This window comes from Alexandromys fortis, unplaced genomic scaffold (assembly GCF_014885135.2).
Source record: "Alexandromys fortis isolate MF-2015 unplaced genomic scaffold, M_Fortis_MF-2015_v1.1 scaffold_1, whole genome shotgun sequence".
Classification (NCBI taxonomy): Eukaryota; Metazoa; Chordata; class Mammalia; order Rodentia; family Cricetidae; genus Alexandromys; species Alexandromys fortis.
The window spans coordinates 4,161,301-4,182,283 of record NW_026067927.1 but is presented as its reverse complement, the minus strand read 5'-3'; the positions used below and the strand labels follow the sequence as shown (position 1 = coordinate 4,182,283).

The 20,983-nt window shown below is 48.1% G+C and overlaps 1 protein-coding gene and 2 long non-coding RNA genes across 6 annotated transcripts in view; 2 read left to right on the top strand and 1 right to left on the bottom strand.

Annotated features, from left to right (window-relative positions):
• LOC126502522 (uncharacterized) overlaps nt 1-2,695 on the top strand; it is a 4,657-nt gene extending 1,962 nt beyond the window's left edge. Inside the window, exon 3 of the long non-coding RNA XR_007591968.1 lies at nt 18-2,695. This is a non-coding gene — a long non-coding RNA (uncharacterized lncRNA). The remainder of the gene's footprint in view (nt 1-17) is intronic.
• The window catches only part of Kifc3 (kinesin family member C3), a 95,855-nt gene that overhangs the window by 13,968 nt on the left and 60,904 nt on the right, over nt 1-20,983 (top strand). The gene's annotated exons all lie outside the window — the stretch shown is intronic.
• LOC126502521 (uncharacterized) lies at nt 15,355-18,032 on the bottom strand. Its single transcript, XR_007591967.1, has 2 exons — nt 17,760-18,032; nt 15,355-16,051 (listed from the first exon to the last, which is right to left on the bottom strand). It is a non-coding gene; the product is annotated as an uncharacterized lncRNA (long non-coding RNA).

Genomic DNA, 20,983 nt, shown 5'->3' with positions numbered 1-20,983 from the left:
TCCTCACACCTGGGCAGGTGCGTGGTGGTCCTCACCCCTGGGCAGGTGCATGGTGTTGCTCACACCTGGGCAGGTGCGTGGTGGTCCTCACCCCTGGGCAGGTGCATGGTGTTCCTCACCCCTGGGCAGGTGCATGGTGATGGTCAGCTTACTTCTTCACTTCCCCTTTTATACATCTGAGGACCTCTACCCACTGGATGGTGCCCCCACAATCAGGATAGGTCTTCCTTCCTCAGTTAAACTTCTCTGGAAGTGCCCCCTGCCCCTCACACACAGCCAGAACAGTGCCTCCCTGGAGCCCTGGTGTTTTTTCATTCAATCAAGATGCCAGTTGAAACGATTGACCTGGAAAGGCTGGTGAAACCTAAGGTCACGTGTGGAGCAGCAGGTGTAAACTCTAGTGCTCATTGCTTGCAGCGCTGTTAATCCCTGGGTCCTCTGGTCACAGCACCGCTATTGTCCTCCACTTGTTAGAAAACCCTGACAAAGTATCTTCTTCATGGTGGCAAAGGGAGAACCTTTTTACATTCTAGAATTCATAATTATTTATTATATATACAGCATTCTGCCTGCATGTACGCTTGCACACCAGAAGAGGGCACCAGATCTCATCATAGATGGTTGTGAGCCACCATGTGGTTTCTGGGAATTGAACTCAGGACCTCTGAAAGAGCAGCCAGTGCTCTTAACCTCTGAGCCATCCCTCCAGCCCCTAGAATTCATGTTTAAGGGGGAAGGGAGAAGGGAAATTAAATCAGCACACAAGTTTCCTCTCAAAGTTTCATTTTGTTTTTTTCTCTTTTTGCTTTGACACAAGGTGATGATGTGCAGTCCAGGCTGGCCTTGAACTCTCAGTTCTTCCACCTTAGCCTCCTGAGTGCTGGGATTGCTAGCAGGTGTCACCACCCCCAGCTAAGTCTGGCACTCTACGTGGTTTAGGAAGATTCCTCAGCTCTTGGTTGTAGCCGTGTCCTAGGCCTGGACTATCTGAGATCCTTGGCTTTAAAGGCCTCTTCAGAATTCTTTTGTTTGTTTGTTTGATTGATTGATTGATTGATTGGTTTTTCAAGACAGGGTTTCTCTGTGTAGCCCTGGCTGTCCTGGAACTTACCATGTAGACTAGGCTGGCCTCGAACTCAGAAATCCTCCTGCCGTTGCCTCCCGAGTGCTGGTAAAGGTGTGTGTCACCACTGCCTGGCTTCTTCAAAATTCTGATAGCCACCAAGGCCTGCAGCTTCTCTTCTCTGGCTCCTTATGTTTTTCCTTCCTTCTTCAGCCTCAGCTCTCTGGCGTCTGTTTCTGCCACTCCGCTGCTCCTGCCCTGGGCACTCCCTTGAACTGTTCAACCTCTTTAGCACCCAGGCAGCTGGCTGCCTTGCTGCGTTTGTGTTGAGTGACAGTTCAACCAGCTGCTGTCACGCGGCTCTCTCTGCGGCTGCTGCCACTCAGCCCACACTACTAAAACAAGACCAAAAGACTGACAGCATCACTGGGCCCGATGTTGCAACACCAGAGGAGACAGCACAGGACGGTATCTGTTTCCCAGGCGACTCCCCAAGTGAGCCTGAACAACCTGCCGAATGCCATAGCCGGGGTGATTGCACTAACAGCAATACACTTCGCCTGCAGATGAAGGTCAGTGACATCACTAATCACTGTATTGCTCCTCTGGGCTAGGTAAAGATGCTCATAGGACCATCTAGAGTTTTCTAAGTCTCCAATAGCGAAATGTCTGTATCTTATTTGTCCTGGCTGCGGCTGCACCTTCAGGAGAGGGGCAATCAGCTGGGCCTGAGCAGTTTTTCTCAGAGAGCCTAAGGAGCTAATGCTGGCAAGAGAGTAATGGCTGGATTCTGAAGCATACAGTTATGAAATCAGATTGCCCCAACTCCCAAATGTTTTGATGCTTACAGTTGGAACTTAAGGAACTTAGTACGCTAATCCTGATCTTAACAGTGATTTACCAGCGTCTGATACCTGCCCTAGGCGGAGATGGGTCCTCCCATCCCATCTGTCTCGTGTGCCCATACACCCACCCAGCCCCCCTACCCTTCACGTCCAGACATCTTGAAGGCTGGTCCTGCGCGCTTCAGCTCTCTGTGTGGTCTTTCCCTCAAGTAAACCAGACCCCGTTCCCAGCTTCATACTAAAGAAAGCCATGATTAAACGAGGGCACTACCAGTGCATTCTCGTGTGAGCAAAAGGAGCTTAAAGTTTTAACAGACTCCTCAGATGTATGGAAATTTCCAGGAATTACACAGGAAAATAAGTACTTATAAGTGAAGCCTTGGGCTTCTGGTTTTCAGTTAACGGTGACCATGAACGACATAATTGCTCAGCAAATTTTAAGTTGTTTTGTAGAGGGCTCTTTTAGACTTGACCTAAAAGTATGTGTGCTCTTGGGGCCGGGGGTTGTTAACCCCACAGATTTGAGGAGGAAGACCACTGACCCAAATCCTGTCCAAATTCATTAAAGCAAGCTTTTCATTAAAAACTTTTTTTATTAAACTGTAGCTGAAGGTCTCTCTCCCGCCTGCCAGTTCCAGAATAACCGCTCTGAGGTTTAATATTCATTACAAACTGTTTGGCTGATGGCTCAGGCTTCTTACTGGCTAGCTCTACATACAAACTAATCCATTTCTAATAATCTGTGTATCACCACGTGCCCTGTGGCTTACCAGGAATGTGAGGAGTACTCCGGTGGCTGGTGTCTGACTCTGACTCTGCCCTCTCTCTCTCTCTCTCTCTCTCTCTCTCTCTCTCTGTTTTTTTTTTTTTTTTTCAAGACAGGGTTTCTCTGTAGCTTTGGTGTCTGTCCTGGAACTAGCCCTTGTAGACCAGGCTGGCCTCGAACTCACAGAGCTCATCCTGCCTCTGCCTCCCGACTGCTGGGATAAAAAGCGTGCGCCACCACCATCTAGCACCTTCTTTTTCTCTTTATGTTTGCTTGGATTTCCTGCCTGGCTATCAACAAAATCAGCTTCTTTACTAACTAATGATAATAAAACATGTTTATATCATGCAGAGGGGTTACCCCACATAGAAGACAACCACAGTGACATACCTTCACACAGTGTAACGAATATTCCACAGCAAGGAACCACATTAAGCACCTCCCTCATTGTACCACCACACCTGTCTAATAATAAATCTTTAAAGACAAAACAGTAAAATCCTCCAACTCTGCTTCAATAAACTGGTTATCCCTGAAATTTTCAGTGTTGAAGTTAGACTGATGAGGGCCTTAAAAGTTCCCCAGGCTGGTGAGGATGGCGGTGTGGAACCGTGTCTGTCACTGCTGACAGCCTGAGCCCCTGGGTTTGAACATACGGAAAGTCCTTCTTCATCATCTCATAGATACTTACGTCACATGTACATTCACTTGTGACTCCCCTCCCCAAGGGTGACAGGAAATTGGGCAATGTCTCCTGTGCGTGTTTGACACACACAGACTCATTTGGGAACCGCTGGTTCTACTTGTGAGACATTACTGATGTGTAAGAGAGACCGTTTAAATTACAGCCCTTAGTAACCAAGCCCTCCTCCTTTTGAACCCCATAAAAGGAAGCCTCAGACAGAAATCCAGGATCCTTGCGCGCCCTCCCTCATGAGGTCTGCTGTCACTCTGGATAGTGTATCCTTCTGGAATCTGTTGCTCCAAAGTTGTCTTGTTATCTTTGCAAATCTGAGTGAGCCCTTCTTTTCAGTTCTTTGAGTAAGAGGCCAAGGACCTGGAAACACAAGCCCGCATCCCTCCCACCCTGTAACCATTTAAGACTGTATCTGCCTCTGATGTTGGTAGCGAGCCCCCAGCTGCTAAGCTGATCGGCAGGCTGTACATTCAAGGGATGCCACATCCCCTCCTCGGGTGGGCTGACTTGCCGAAAGCTCCCAGCATGCAGGAACTTAACTGGGCTTAAACCGACTGGCTTATTCTAAAAGATGAGCTGAGAGAGGAGAGGGAGCTGGACTGGCCTGAGCATTGCCTTCACCCCTGCAACCTGGGGAGCCAGGATGCACAGAACTCTCTCAACACATGGCTGCACTCACCAACTCGTGGAGGCTTCAGCAAATCTCTTTTCTTTTTCCCTACTGCTTGCTGCCAGGAGGTTAAAGGGGTAAAAGCACCAACCCCCTCAGCATTCTCCATCCAGGTGACCAACCCCATCCTGAAGCCACCTAATAGCTGTGCCTGAGGCTGATGGGAATGGCTTCACATTTGTTTATTCCAGACAGGATCTCCCTTCCTAGCCCAGGCTGGCCTTGAACTCCTGATGCTCAGGAGAAAGTATTCACTTTAGTTTTTTGTTTTTTTCTGAGTCACAGATGACTCCTACCAGTCTAGAAGTTCGTAGGCTTCAGGAGCTATGCAGAGAACCTGGGACCACCATTAGCTATATTTTCTATATATATCTACAGCAGAATCATAAATGAATGTGAAGTCCTTCCATGGGTCACCGTTCTGTTCTGTTCATAAAAGAGCTTGCTCCATCAAAGTCAAGCTCGGGAGGTTTCTTGAAACTCAATAGCTGAACATTTGGGGAGATGAATGTGGCTGAGCCGGTGGGGCAGCCTTGACCTATCCTGGTGGGAGACATTTTTAATCTCCTTTCCTCCTGTGGTAACTAGATGGAACGGGAAAGAGGGAGGGAGGACAGGCCATGGGAGTCTGGCTTAAGAATGGAGAATTTGCACCTGTTTGGGCAGTGCTACCATCCTGGCCCAGGTGACCAGGTTTCCCAGTGGCACCTTGCTTTAGAGCCCACGGCTACAGCTTGCCACCTTCAATGTTGTAGTTCAGAGCATGTGGCTGGGGCAGAGGTGGGGGGAGGCCAAAGGCAAAGATCTTGTAGCTCCACTTTACCTAGCTGAGCTTCAGGTCTGGGACCAGGAAGCCAAGAGAAGCTCTGGGATCTTGGCCTTGAGTGTCTTGCCTAGTCTAGAATGGATGGAACCCTCCCTCACCTTCCCGCAGGTGCCTCCAGAGTTTGCTTTGGTGGGATAAGGTAGACTCAGATGCTGACATGATCTTTCACCCATCCATCTTCCCAAGGGACCAGAAAGTCGGAAGCATCCTCTGTTCTTTTTCTTGTTCCAACAGCTAGTCCATGTTCTTCACTCACAAATCTGCATAACAGCTATTGCGAGCCCTTGGTTCACAAGCCTTTGCAAGGCCCTTGCTCCACACCAGGCTGGGGGCTGGCTGCCTGGGAGACCTTAGCACACACTGTGGTCAAAGACCCCAATGTGTAGAGCTTGCCATCCTTCACAGAGGGACACTGGAGGCAATGCACAGGCCCACAGATGCCTTGCCACTGTATATATGAAGAGACAGCACAACCGTGACAAAAGCAGGGCAGCAGAGGTGGCCATGGCGGTGCACACCTACGATCCCAGTGGAAGGAAGAAGGCTGAAGCAGCAGGATTGTTAAGGGGTTCGAGGCCAACCTGTGCTACAGTGTGAGGCCCTGTCTCAAAAGTAAAGGCTCCTGTGGGACATGTGTACACTGTGTGAAGATAGATCGCTGTGATTGGTTTAACAACAAGCTGAATGGTCCCTAGCTAGGCAGGAGAGGGCTAGGTGGAGGTGGCAGGCAGAGAGAATAAGTGGAAGGAGGAATCTAGGCTGGGGGAGAGAGAGAATGAGGGAGAGAAAAAGGGAGATGCCTGGTGCCAGGCAGTCAGGCAGCCACCAGCCAGTCAACATGGAGGAGGACAAACGAAATGAAAGGTTAAAAAACAAACAAACAAAAAACAAAACAAAACAAAAACACAATAAAACCAAAAATCCAAGGCAAAATGTAGACGAAGAAAAACAGGCTAATTTAAGTTCTAAGAATTAGTTAGAAACAAGCCAAGCTCTAGCCTGAGCTTTTGTAATAAGAAGGCTTCGTGTCGTTGTTTGGGAACTGACTGGCAGGACAGAGAAAGACTTGGTCCGTATGGCACCAACATGGGGACACATATTTCCACATAGGACCTAAGAGAGTTTGAAAAAGTTCCAAAAATGCAAATACGGAGCCAGACATGGCTTCCTAGTCCCACAATCTCTCAGATAGGCGGTGATGCACAGAGACGCAGCGCCCAGCTGTTGCCTTTAGGCTTGAACCAAGCAGCACCATGTGCAGAGCCACAAGGCAGATTTAAGGCTTGGGTCCTGGGTCAGAGAAGGCTGCAGGCACACGGTAAAGCAGTCCAGACTGGAAAACCCTTTAAACAGATAAATTAAACCAATCTATATATTTTTAAAATGTCTTAACTTCAAAATGGAAGTCAGAAATACATTGTAGTGGGGGAGAGGTTATGCTTTTGTTTCCACAGGAAACAAAAAGTTATGGTTCTCTTCAAAATTAATGAAGATCAGATTTGATTAGAGAAGTGAAAAATCTTGGCTATGGACATAAAAAAGAAACCAAGAAAGTCTATAAGACAGGTGGCATATGGATGGACTTGATCCCTCTACATGGGAACAGCTCTGCGATTGGACGAGACTTGATAAATCTTGTTGACTACAGATTCCTCATGACTTATTATTGCATGTCATCCCTTCATATGGATGGAGATTTATATTATAGTTTGGTTTTATAGTCCAAATGGTCTTATAAAGTTGACAGATGCCTTTTACCTGCTCAGACACAGAACAAAAAAAAAATCATCTTTAGCTGACTTGTGCACACTGCACGTTCCATACTGTGTTAATGCAGATAAGTACATTACCTTTAAAAGTTTGTGTGTTTTCAGAAAAAAAGGACCAGACACCAGTATAGACAAGTAGCCCAGGTGACCCAGCCTCTCAGAGTGCCTCTCTCTGAGTTTCCTCAAATTCTATATTCAGAACAACTTCAAAGCTGCTAGCTGAGATGACCCAGTTTCACAGACTCTCCAGCCAAGACTTCAGAGAAGCCCTACACTTTCCCATCACACAGAGAAAGCTGACACGCGTGACAGAAACGACACGTGTGACAGAAGCGACACGCGTGTCAAAACCAGCAGCGCGACATAAACGACACGCGTGACAGAAACGACATGTGTGTCAAAAACAGCACGCATGACAGAAACGACACGTGCATAAAAAACTAGCACGCGTGACAGAACCGACACGCGCGACAGAAACGACACGTGTGTCAAAACCAGCACGCGCGACAGAATCGACACGCGTGTCAGAGCCAGCACGCGCGACAGAAACGACAGGCGTGCCAGAACCAGCACGTGTGACAGAAACGACACACATGACAGAAACTACACGTGTGTCAAAACCCGGCACATGTGACAGAAATGACACGCGTGACAGAAACTGCGCACGTGTCAAAACCGGCACGCGTGACAGAAAAGACACATGTGACAGAAACGACACGCGCGACAGAACCGACACAGTGCCAGAAACAACACGCGTGTCAGAACCAGCACACATGACAGAGACTACACACGTGTCAAAACCAGCATGCGTGACAGAAATGACACGCGTGTCAAACCAGCACGCGTGACAGAGCCGACACGCGTGACAGAGCCGACGTGCGCGAGCAACGACACTCATGACAGAGCCGACACGTGTGAGAGAAAAGACACGCGTGACATAAGCAACACGGAACGACGAGTGATAAACAACACGGAACAAAGAGTGACAAATAATATTATATCCTTCTTGGGTCTTTGATGGGGTTGAAGACTAGATAGTTATAGTTACAGTTTTCCTTGTTACCAAATTTAGAAAAGAAACTCATAAAAGAAATGTAAAGTATATAAGGTTGAGAGACATAAAAACTTAAATTGTTTATCCAAGAAAATATTTTGAGGTCTAAAAAGATAATTTCAGAATGGTAATACAAGTTATGATAGAAAATAGTTTAGATATAGAACTTTGAACTCATCAATATAAGATAGATAATAGAGTAATTTCTCCAAATTTGCCACATACAAATGGACTGGACATTGTGAATGTAATTCCTATACGATAATTGTCTTTATTGTATATAGTTTTACTATGTTAGAATTAAAACTTTTGTATTTAGACAAAAAGGGGTAAATGTGGGGTATTTTTACAGTGTGTGAAAACATATTGCTGTGATTGTAATAAAGAGCTGAATGGCCAATAGCTAGGCAGGAGGTACAGGTGGGATGTCTGGGCAGAGAAAAGGAAAAGGAGAAGGAATCAAGGAGGAGGAGAAGCCAGGAGACATGGAGAAGAAACAGGAGGTGATAGATGGAATAGAGATAATGCCATCTGAGAGAATGTAGACTAATATAAATGGGTTGTTTCAGTTATAAGAGTAAGTTAGGGGGCTGGAGAGATGGCTCAGTGGTTAAGAGCATTGCCTGCTCTTCCAAAGGTCCTGAGTTCAATTCCCGGCAACCACATGGTGGCTCACAACCATCTGGAATGAGGTCTGGTGCCCTCTTCTGGCCTGCAGACATACACACAGACAGAATATTGTATACATAATAAATAAATATTTTTAAAAAAAAGAAAAAAAAGAGTTAGTTAGGAACAAGCCTAAGCTATAGGCTGAGCTTTCATAATAAGAAGTCTCCATGTCATTATTTGGGAGCTGGCTGGTGGGACAGTGTAAACAGAATAGGATGCTGGGCGGAAGAGGAAGTGAGGTCAGACTCTGCTCTGCTCCCGGAGAGACTCGACAGCTCTGCTCTCCTGATAGCTCTGCCTCCTTCAGCAAATCCTACCAGCTTGCGCCACCACTACCGGCTGGCCTTCAACTCACAGAGATCCGCCTGCCTTTCTGGATATTATGGGCCTGAAGGCAGAGTGTATCTCGGACTCAGCCCTGGGGCCCGAGTCACAAACTAAGAAAATGACACCCGGGAGCGTGCTGTGTTAGCTAGCAGGCTACACGCTTGAGTCGGGGGCAAAATAGCCCGACGTTGGACGCCAAAATGTAACGGCGTAAGCGAATGCAGACAGATTGTCAAAATATAGACAGCTTTAATGGAGGAATAGACTTACAGAACCACCCACCGGAAATATATATACACATACACATACTTGGGTGCCTTTTCCTCAAGGAGGTCCCATTGACTTCCTTCCCCCCCAGACAAGATTTCTCTGTGGCTTTGGAGCCTGTCCTGGAACTAGCTCTTGTAGACCAGGCTGGCCTCAAACTGTACCAAGGATTGACTTCTCCCAGGGTGCTCTTTGGAGCAAGTCTTTCTCTGTCCACCTTGGCATGGGGTGGTGGTGGTGGTGGTGTTAGCTGGTTCAGCTGGGAGGAGTGTTCCCCATTGACCTAAGTTCCAGGAACCCAAACGTGCTGTTAGTGCCTTCCTGAGATCTGGGATCTGGATCTACCCCAGGACTCACAGGGGAAGAATCAACTCCTCACAACTGTGCTCCACCTCCACATGCGTGCTGTGGCTATGCACACACTAACAGTAGCATAAAAACACAAATATCAGAAATGCCTTTGAACTCTCCACCCGAGTAACTCAAGGAGGGGGATGTTGCTGTCGGCTGGGCACGAAGGCAGAGGGTGAGACAGGATTGGGGAGGCTGAAAATCAAACTCAGCTATGGATAACTTGCCAGGCCTCAGGAGGTGGAGTCCCTCCGGAGAATCAAGATTTTCAGGGCCAATCCTACCTAGCCAGAGAGTTTGGTCAGCCTCAGCTGCGTGAGATCCTATCTTTAAAACAAACAAAAACAAGCCAGGTGGTGGTGGTGGTGCGGGCCTTTAATCCCAGCAGTCATGTGGGTGGATCTCCGAGTTCGAGGCCAGCCTGGTCTACAAGATCTAGTTCCAGGATAGGCTCCAAAGCTACAGAGAAACCTTGTCTCGAAAAAACAAAAACAGCCTGGACATTTTGAGTTTCCAGTTGGAAGCTAGAACCAAGCTTAGGACCATGTAGAGCGGATTGCAGAGAAGTTCTTCATAAACAGCTTGTGACCCAGGTGATTCCCTGGAAGTAGAAGCAGGTGCTGCCTTCAGAGCCTTTCAAAAAAAAAAAAAAAAAAAAAAAAAAAGAGCTGTACTAAAGCCTGAAAGCCTCCTTGTTCACAGCTGAGCCACTCCTGGTGGAATTGGTGAGCCAATCAGAATCCCCCAGCATGCTTCATGTTCTAATTGGGTAGAGCGCTGTCAGGTCAAGCCTGGCTGTGGGTGCCATGTTTGTAGGGCCAGCCCTGGTCTGGTTGAGCTGGAACAGCTGGGCCCAGAAGCAAAGAGAAAAGTGGGGAAAAGACTTCAACAAAGATTTGGAGAAGACTGCAGCCTGGTGGGCAGAACTCCACACCTCCCAAGATGCTTCTGCAGGACCCCAAGCTCGCTCCCCAGCAACCATCACAGGCTCCGAGGGCTGGGGCCCTGAACTTCAGGTAAGGAGCAGAGACCTTCCTAACCTTTGGATGACGGTTTGCCTTGAGGCCCTGGAAGCATGCCTGAAGTGTTCTAAAACATTTCTTCCTACTATCTTCTGTTATGTCAAAAGTGCCTGCCAGTTGCACAGATTTAACTGGAAGAGGTAGGCCAGGTGTTTTTTGTTTGTTTTTGGAGACAGGTTTGCTCTGTGCAGTCCTGACTAGCCTGGAACTTGCTCTGTGGACCAGGCTGGCCTGGAACTTAGAGACCTGCCTGCCTCTGCCTCTTCCCAAGTACTGGGATTAAAGGCGTGAGCCGCTGCCGCCGCCTGCATGGACCAGGTGTTTCTAGTGATGAGTCTCAGTCCAGTCAACTAAATTCATAACTGGTTCCTTTGCTTTATTAATGAACCAAGCCCGGTTTTCACCACCTAGTGTGCCAATGGCTAAAACGAGGCATTTTGCAGAAGAGGAAGTGCTTATTCAGGAAGAACAAGCGGCGGCAAAGCTCTCCTCAGATCTGAGGCTGAAGGTAGCGGAATTGACGGGGTTGAAAAACAGGGTGGTCTGAGGCATGGGGAAGGCGGCTAAAGGAAAGCAAAGGGATTGCTGGCCTGCACACGTGTAATCAGACGCCGTGGGGCTCCAGGGGCATGTGTTCAGAAATGCTGGTGCTACCAAGATCTGGGGTTGGAGTTTTGTGTTTGACGCTAACAGGTCGCCCTCTGGACACGTGTGTAGGCCCCATGTAAAGGATTTTGAACAGTTTGAGATAGGCAAATGGCGGCCTGTAAAGTCACTTAGGTACCCGTTGTCACCGTGTCCCATACCTCAGAGGTGTCGACAAGTTCTGTTTAGCCATTGACTTGGAGAGGCAGTATCCCAGTGATGAACCCTTGCTTGTATGTCCAAGGCCCTGGTTCTATCCTTGACATTAAAAAAATAAATGAATCATCTTGGCAATGACCTCTGGGTTTCGAAGACTCTCGGAATGACAGGCAGAAGAGAGGTCGTTTTCGACAGACTTTTCAGTGAATTCTGAACCCACTGTTATCCGGTCACGGTGCAGCCAAAGGGATGTATTGGGTCAGTAGATGCTCAGTGGATAAATGTGTTCTGGTTGTCCTCCTTCATTTTTGTTTTGATTTTTGAGACAAGGTCTCCTCACGTTGCCCTGCTTGACCTGAAGCGTTCTTTGCACGCTAGGCTGGCCTCGGGCCACAGAGATCTGCCTGCCTCTGACTCCCTAGTGCTGGGATTAGAGGAGTGCACCACCACACCCGGCTCCTGACGTGATTTGATTACTGTAAAATGCCCCTGAGCTTCTACAGTTCCAGTTTACTTGGATGAATTTACGGGGAGGCGCCTTTTCTGATAAACAGGAAAAACCCCTAGCTTGGCAGGCAGCAGGGGCAGAAAAATCTCAAGCACAGCAGACAGAATCAGCGGTTGAAGAGTTTATAGGGGTAAGGACGCGCGCACACACAGGCTGCAGACACAGAGAAAAAGACCCTCTGCTAAGCAGAGGGACACTCGGAAGCAAAAATGCCAGTCTTCTTGAGGACTGGGTTTTTTGTTTTGTTTCTTTAATTTCTGAAGCATTTTCTTCCCCTAATTTGGAGTTGGTTGGTTTGAAGAAAGATAGAAGCACTGTTTGATTGGCCCACAACTGTTGTGTGTGACGTGTCTTGATCTGCCTTGAACCGGTCCATCAGCAGGGGTCTGCTGTGGGGAGAAAAAGGCCTACAAGGCCTTTGCTTTAAGCTGCCAGACTCCTGTCTCAGGTCAGGAGGGGAGGAAGAGGCCAGCTGTCTGGGAAGTTTACCTTTTCTTGTGTAGCCGCAGCCCCTCTCTCGAGCTGTCTGCCTCCCAGTGTCTCTCTTTTCCTTTTAGGAGTAAGGTGTTTATCAGCCTGTGCCTCATGGAGGTGCTGGACAGATTGTTTTACAAGTCCATCAAGGTGTGGCATCATCCTCCTTCCTGAAAATGAAGCCTCCAAGGGCAAGGTCTAGCCTGGCAAACCCCTGTTTTACACAATGTGGAGGAACTCAGGGCAGGACACAACCTGACCTCAATACTTACACCATTCCCAGCACACAATAGGGGTCCAGGGATACTTGGGGGGGGATTTGAATATAACTGTGTGGTCTGGTGTTAGGATCCTAGGTATACCCTGTGCTGGCTGTGTGATCTTGCACAGATACGAAACATCTCTCGAACCTTGGGGACCTCATAACAAGGGGACAATGGTTTGTCCTTGGGCCTGGGTTGGGAGGATAAAGTACTAAGTGACAAGGGCTTCGAATAAATGCCCAAGTTACTAGTGTGATAAGCTGCCACTGAGTGGAATTATGAACTTGAATTCTTAAATTACAATTAAATTATTTTTTATTTTAGTTTAGTCTTCATTAAATTTGTTTAAGATTTATTTATTTATGTATTTATTTTTGGCTTTTCAAGACAGGGTTTCTCTTTAGTTTTGGAGCCTGTCCTGGAACTAGCTCTTGTAGATCAGGCTGGCCTCGAACCCACAATGATCTGCCTGCTAGGATTAAAGTCGTGCAACACTACCACCTGGCTAAGATTTATTTTTGCGTTTAAGGCCAAGGCCAGTCTGATCTACATAGTGAGTTTCAGGACAGTCGGTGGTATGTGGTGAGATCTTGTCTTGAAAAAAAAAATTTATTTTATATGTGTAGATGTTTTTCCTGCATGTATGTCTGCGTACCCCATTTAGCAGCGCCTGTGAAACCTAAAGAGGGGGTCAGATCCCCTAGAATTGTAGTTACAGGTGGCTGTTAGCTGCTGTGTAGGTGCTAGGAACTGAACCCTAATCCTCTGCAAGAATGGTTAAGTACTCCTAACCACTGACCCATTTCTCTGGTCCCCAAATTTATTTTTTTTGGGGGGGGGGGGATAAAGTCACACCACGTAGGTCATGCTAGCCTTGAACTCACTGTGTAGCCCAGGCTTGCCTTAAGCTCCTCTTTCCTTAGCCTCCTGAGTGCCTCCAGAGAAATGGCTCAGAGGTTAGGAGTACTTAACTGCTCTTACAGAGGGTTAGGGTTCAGTTCCCAGCATCCACCCAGCAGCTAACAACCACCTGCAGCTCCGGAGCCTGAGCTGAATTGTTCTTATTTCTGTTGTGGAAGAGCCTATTGCTCTTGTTCTTGTTGACAGACTAGAAATGCCTGAGGTTCAGGTTGGGATGTGAAGTCTTCAGCCGTTCTGGCTTTGAGGCACTGGACCCAGTGAATTATTACAGACTTATCACCTAGCTCTGTTTGAGCTATTGATTCCCTCCCTCCATAAATATGCATCGGAATGTGTGCTAATACCTGGCCCATTCATACTGGTGTGTTCGTGTGTGTGTGTGTGTGTGTGTGTGTGTGTGTGTGTTATGTACCTGCCCCTGAGTGATCTGCCCCCTTGGAGCTTGCATTCCTGGTAGAGAGACAAGAAGAAAACAAGATAGTTTCAGTGATAAGAACAAGGCTGTGTGATAAGATTAAAACACTGAGAAAGGTGGGTTTGTCAGAGGGTTGTCTGGAGGAGAAGTTAGATGTGAGGATAAATATAGGCGGAAGTCAGCTTTCAGAAATGTGGAGCGGGGAGGCTAGAGAAGGCAGAGGGTGAGAAAGAAGGCTTATAAAGCAGTGTGGGCTGAAGGCGGTGGGAGGTGGCTTGGGTTGGCAATGATTTTCCACAGTCGTGTCCACTGGACTCAATAAAGGCTTGGGCACAGGTCTGAGGGAATTCAAGACACTAGACATTTCCCCAGCCCCCACCCTGTCCCCTTGTGCTTGCTAGGCAAGCTCCCTGCCTCTTAGCCATGCTCCCAGTTTCCCACCAAGGTTTGGATCTGAACAGCTGGGCAACATCTGCAGCTGGGAAGGCTGGGGCGTTGATCGGGGAGGAGACTGTCCTCCTGGGAGGAGTCTATCGGAGCTGAGTTCTCAGTGGGGAAAGAGAGTGCTTGAAGTGGCAGAGAAACCATCCAACTGACAAACAGGAGTTCCTTAAATACGGTGGAATTTTAGGTTCATAAAAAGAGAAGGGCCGGGCGGTGGTGGTGCACGCCTTTAATCCCAGCCCTCGAGAGAGAGAGAGAGAGAGAGAGAGAGAGAGAGAGAGAGAGAGAGAGAGAGAGAGAAGGTAGCAGTCAGTCGAAATCTGAGCATTCAGGTAAATAAACCTGGTATCACATCTAATTGGCATTGGACAATAGTGTTAAAAGTATCTAACTGTATTTTGCTGAATATGATGGCACACGACTTTAATCCCAGCATTTTAAGATTGGCATAGAGATCTATGGTCTACGTAGTGATTTCCAGGGCAGCCAGGACTACATATGAGACAGTCTAAAACTTTTTTTAAGCCTGTATTTTCAAGTTAGGTGTAAGGTAGACACATAAAAATATGCAGTAAGATCAGGGGAATGGTATAGAGAAGTCTCCAATTCACTGATTTGGGAAGGACACTTGAGTTATAGAAACATTTATAAATAACCTTTAGAAATAAATCATTGTGTTTGTTTATTTAGGAGGGCTGGGAATTGCACCCCAGCTAAGCATATGCCATACCAAAACCTTAATATTGTAGCAGACAGATACAGACAGGCATAAAGAAAATATCACTGGAGAAACCCTGGGCTCAATCCTCAGTGGCGATGGGGGACAGGCTGTACAGATCAGTAGCCGGTTTGTCCCTGGAGGTATCCCAGCTTTATCTCGTTCCTGGTTCTGTCCCCTCCTTGTGATAAAGGCAAAGAACAAGGCACAGGCTCATCTCTACATTGTAACCAGGGACAGAACCTAAGTGGGGAGCAGGTTTTGTGGGGTAGGAACATGAAGACCTGGCTCCTGTCCCCCTGAATGTCATCACTACTGTAACTGCGCTAAGGTTTATATTAAGGATGTGTCCTCAGGAAGAGGTCCAGTGCATCACCCCACCCCATCCTGCTGCTCCTCCGGCCTCCCCCATCTTTCCCAGAGGCCTTTCCATTCAAGCCATCTTTCTACCTAACTCACCTCACAATCAAGCAGTGCCTTTTTGTGTTTTTTTTTTTTTTCACACATGTACTAATACTACCGGTTTTTATTTTTATTGTTTGATGAGGTCTAGGGTGACTTCAAGAGGCAGGAGGAGGTCTGGGACCCAAAGATGACATTTCAAACCTAGGACAAAACTGGTTCCGCCAAGCCCTGGTGACGCTGAACCCAACGAGCGTCTCAAAATAAGCATTTCTTTTTCTCAAAATACAAGCTGCAGCCCCAGCGAAATTTCAGCCCGTTCTTTCCTCCCGGGGAGGTCGCAAAGCCATATTTTCCAGCTAGAGAGTTTCCCATCCCTGTGAAAATGATTTGCCCATGACTCCTGTTCCCCCCCCCCCGCGGAGCCGCACTCTCTGAATTCTGTCTTGTATGTGTATGCTTGGTAACAGACACACACACAGCCTTGCCCTGGAGAGAAATCACCGCAGACGGCAGAGCAGTAAGCAGGTGGCAGTAGTGGGACTTCTCTGGGGTGCGTTTAGTATTCCGTGTGCGTTGTCCTCAGCAACCTCACGGCCGTGAAGACGAAGCTGCCTGTCTGTGCAGCTTTCTGTGTCTTAGGCTGAAGAGGTTTGTGGTGGACATCAGTTGTCGTGCAGGTAACACAGCTTTATGCCGTCTGACCATTGCTGGGTCTGGGAAGCAGCTCATGCTTCTGCTTTCCTGGCCTTTGTCTTTGGGCAGCAAATTTGCTGACAAAATGACATATGATATGCAAATGAGGGAGGGCTGAGAAGATAGCCGTGGGCTTTGCATTTTTTATATATTTTACCTATGCCATGCTGCCTGCATATCCCGATTTTTTTTTTAAACTTCCCCTATAGAACTTGACTGAGCAGGCCAGTCTGAAGCAGTCCCCAGCTGTCACTGACCTGGGGCTCTGCTGAAGCCTCTCTGCATGGCCACCCTGAGCCTCAACATCCCCTCCATACTGTCTTTACTTGGAGACGTTGGCTTTTCCGACCGGGGACGCTCTGTGCACTGCCTGCTAAACACCCCAGTCCTACCATTCCCCCCCAGTGAGGAGCCCTGGCAGGAGGGAGTGCGATACCCTCACTCTCACGCATCCCTGAGGACACGTGTCTGCCCCACCTGCCCAGAACAAACGCTTGGGAAATGAAAATGTCAATTAAGCTGGGTTGCCATAGCAACCCCAATCTCATATTTGCTGTTAATAGAAAAAAAAATAAAAAAATAACCAGCCCAAGGCTGAAGACTGAGTTGGTTGAATTCCTCAGTTGTTCCGTTCACCCTTTCAGAACGCGCGCACACACTGTGCACGCTGGTTTGCAAAGACTAAAACAGCCAATGAGGCTTTCTTAAATGGTTAGCGGGAAAGAACCCAGGGCACTGTTCATACGAGACAACCTGTCTCCACAGGGCCATACCCCAGACCCCCATAATGCATCTTTAGTTTTGTTTCTCACCATCATCTTTTTTTTTTTTTTTTTTGGGTCTTTTGAAATGGGATTAGCGGTATCGTTGTCATGGTCATCATGGGGTGTGTGTGTGTGTGCGTGCACATGTGTATGTGTATGATACATGTGGAAGTCAGAAGACAACTTGATGGAGTTCTTTCTCTTCTACCTTCTGGTGGGTTCAAGCTCAGGTCCCAGGTTTGCATGGCCCCTGCTGGCCCCCATGGATGTATGCTTTTAGGCTGGCTTCACACTTGCAGACCCCCTTCCTGCCTGGGCTTCCAGAGTGACAGGTGGGGCTCCAGCTCTGTGACGTGCCTTGCTGGGACGGAACGATGAGATGGGCCCAGAAAAACTGTGCTATTCTCTTGACCTGGCACGAGTTCTGCTGCTGTTGCTTTTCACTCTGTTGTTTGTTTTTACAACAGGGCCTCTCTGTGGCGCATTCTACATGGACCACAGGGATCCCCCTGCCTCTGCCTCCTGAGTGCTGGGATCAAAGGTGCGGGCCTACACCTAGACTTGTCCCTTAAACTGTCTCACCTCCTGAGTGCTGGGGTTTCCAGACTATACCACTGCATCCTTTGTTTACATGGTTCTGGGGAAAGAATCCTGGGTTCGTGTGCTGTGGGCAAAAAGCAATAAACTGGGCTTACATCCCTAGCTGTCTGCGCCCCTTGCTCCCTGCCCCGCCATCTTTTTGAGGCAGGGTTGCTCTCGCTATTGACTCTGATCCCCTGGCCTCAACCTCCCACTCATGAGATAACAGGTGTGTGTGCCACAGCACGGGGTGTTGAAATATGAGCGGCGGGGCTGCGTCCCCAACACCCCAGCCTCTTGGCTAGCTCATGCCCGAAATAACAACACACAAACTATATTCATTTAACTGCTTGGCCCATGAACTCTAGCCCTTACAGGCTAATTCTCGCACCTGGACTAGCCCATTTCTAGTAATGTTTTAAGCACCCCAAGGTGCGCTTACCAGGAAGATTCTAGCCTATGTCCATCTTCATTGCGTGTGCCTCAGAGAGCAGAGCTATCGCGTCTACCCGGGAGAGCTGAGCATGGCGTCTCTGCTCCAGCAGAGCTGTCGGGTCTCTCCAGGAGCAGAGCAGAGTCTGACCTCACTTCCTCTTCCGCCCAGAATTCTATTCTGTTTACTCCTCCCATCTATGTTCTAAGCTGAGGCCAAGCAGTTGGTTTATTATAATTTAACCAATGAAATCAACAGATTGATATATGACACTCCCACATCAACGGGGCTTAAGGTTTTGTTTAATTTTGTTTTGCTCTTGCCACAGTGCTCTCCCCCACACCAGTGGCTCTGCCAAGGAACACTGCAAATATGCCTGTATCGACTTTCAGTCTCCTGGAGGCGTAGCCTGTGGGTCAGGTCCCAGTGGGACGCTTTCACTCCGGAGGAGTCTTTCAAGTCCTGAGTGGGGACTAAGGGCCCAGAGACAGAGGCCTAGGTCAGCAGGCTTTGCCCATCCGTGTTTTCAGTGCTGGACACTGAGCCCAAGGCCTTTGGCATGGAGGCCCTGCCAACTTTGTACTTTTTATCTGGGGACAGGTTCTGGTTCAGGCCAGCCTTGAACTCACTTTGAACTTGTGATTCTCCTGCCTCAGTCTGCTGAGTGGCTGGGACGATACGCTTGTACAGACCCTGGGGACTCTGTGGGTTTTCTGCCCTAAGTTTTGTTAGGCACAGTTTGGGGTAACTTACCCCCGTAATCCTGGTCTGGGAAATGAGGCCGACAGGAGCCATGCTTCCCAGGCTGGAGGTGTGGTTCTGTGGTTAGCCCGTGCCTGGAATGATATAGTCCATCCACAGCCCCCTACCCACCAAAAATCACTTCCTTTATAGGGTTGTTCTGATAATTAGTTGAATTGCCACAGACATGCTGGCTCATAGTGAGTGTTCCGGAGATGTGAACCTTTGTGGCGTGAGTGTTGGTGAGGGAATTCACAGAGGAGGGAGGCATCTGCCATCACAGGAAGTACTTGCTTTAAAATGGTACTTTTTAGTTTTTTCCTTTTCTTTGTTTTGAGGCAGGGTGTTACGTAGCTTAGGCTGTCTTCCATATCATTGTGGAGCCAAGATTGATCTTGAACTTCTTATCCTCCTGCCCCAACTCCCAGAGTGCTGGGATTACACGTATGTACTGCCACCCAGCCCTGGCTTTTCAGTGCTAGGTGTGAGCCCAGCGCTTGCTTCATGCATGTTGGGCAGGTATTCCACACACAGCTGAGTCCCCAGACCTCTTTGCTGATGTTGGAAATGCATGCCAGCTGTCCTTTAGAGCCGACTGGATGTTGTTAATAGCATGTATCTTCTCTCCCTATCAATATACAAGTTGGTTTGGTTTTTTTTTTTGTGTGCTTTTTTTTTTCATTTTATTTATTTTATTTTCCACCCTTGCCAAGGCCAGAGATCAAACCCAAGGCAAGAAGTGCCAAGTGTATGCAAAACCACTGAGACATTGCTCACTCTCCTCTTTCAAAAGAAGGTGGCTCGGGCCTGAAACAGAGCAGTTGAGAGTGGAGGCAGGAGCATCAGGAGTTCAAGATCAGTCTCAGCTACATAGTGAGATCCTGTCTCAAAAGACAAAAAACGGCTTAGGGCTGGGGTGTGGTGTGGTGGCGGCACTCACCTAGTGTGTACAGGCTCTGGGTTGGATGCCCAACCCCATAAAGCCGTTGTGTTTCGTTGTTCTCGTCTGATGAATGGTCAGACACAACTATGCAGATGTTGGTATTGAACCCCGTGGGCAATGGGACAACATCTCTCCCATGACTGTCTCAGAACAAAAAAAAAAAGGAGCCTCCTTCTTACTCACAGGGCGGAGGGACCTGCAGGGAGTAAGCCAGCCTTAGCAAAGAGGAAGGCCAGGAAAGATGTTTTGTGTGGCCTTTCCCCTCTCCTAAATTTTATATTCTCACCCAGGCATCTCCCACAGTTCCCCAGATATAGTCTCTTAGGGGGAGATGGAGCAGAGGCCTGAGCAGTGCCAATCACCCTCTGCTTCCACAGGGCGACTGCCAGGGAGTCTGGAGGCTGCACCCATTCAGGAGAGCAACCAACCTTATTTGTGTTTCACAGAGTTCAGAATCTTAGCTTGATGGAAGGGAAGGAAGAAGGGAGGGCCAGCAAGATGGATAAAGGCTCAGTGGGTAGAACTGCTTGCCTCCAAGCCTGATAACCTGAGTTCAAATCCCTGGGATCCCACCCATGGTAGAAGTCAAAAGAATGACTCTCCCAAATTTTTCCCTGCCCCCCCAGATGTACTATAATACACAAATGTACAACCACATACAAAAAAAGTTTTGTTTTGTTCTTTTGTTTAAAAAAAAAAAGATGAAGCAGTCTAGGTGATGGTGCACGCCTTTAATCCCTTTACTCAGGGAGGCAGAGACAGGTGGATCTCTGTGAGTTCGAGGTCAGTCTGGTCTTACAGAGCAAATTCCAGGACAGCTAGGGCTACAAAGAGAAACCCCATTTCAAACCCTGACCCCGCGCCCCCCAAAATAAAACAATGGTAATGAGTTTCTAAACTATGGCACATGTATTACTTTAAAAGCCAAAGGGTAAGCGCATTCCTAAATAGGGTATCTCATTAAACTAATCGTAAGTAGTGGGTACAATGCCTCATAAAAAATGTGACTGAGCCTGTAATCCCAAAACTCAGGAGGCTGAGACAGGAGGAATGAGAGTTGCAGGCCATTCTGGGCTACAGACTGAGACTCAGGGTGAATGGCTCCCTCCTTAAAGTGATTGTCTTCCCAGCATGAGCACCTGTCTTGAGTCCCCAGGACCCACATAAAATGCCGGTCCTGGTGGCACGTGCTGGAGTCTCAGCCCTGAGGAGGCAAACCTAAGACGATTCATGGAGCTTGCTGGCTAGCCAGTGTAGCCTATTTGGAGAGTTCCAGGCCAAAGAGAGGTCCTGTCTTTTTTTTTTTTTTGGTTTTTTGAGACAGGGTTTCTCTGTGGCTTTGGAGCCTGTCCTGGAACTAGCTCTTGTAGACCAGGCTGGTCTCGAACTCACAGAGATCCGCCTGCCTCTGCCTCCCGAGTGCTGGGATTAAAGGCGTGTGCCACCACCGCCCGGCAAGGTCCTGTCTTAAAGGAGATGGATGGTACCCTAAGGACCTAAGGATGACCCCCAAGGCTGTCCTCTGCCCCCCCCCACTATGCACATAAAA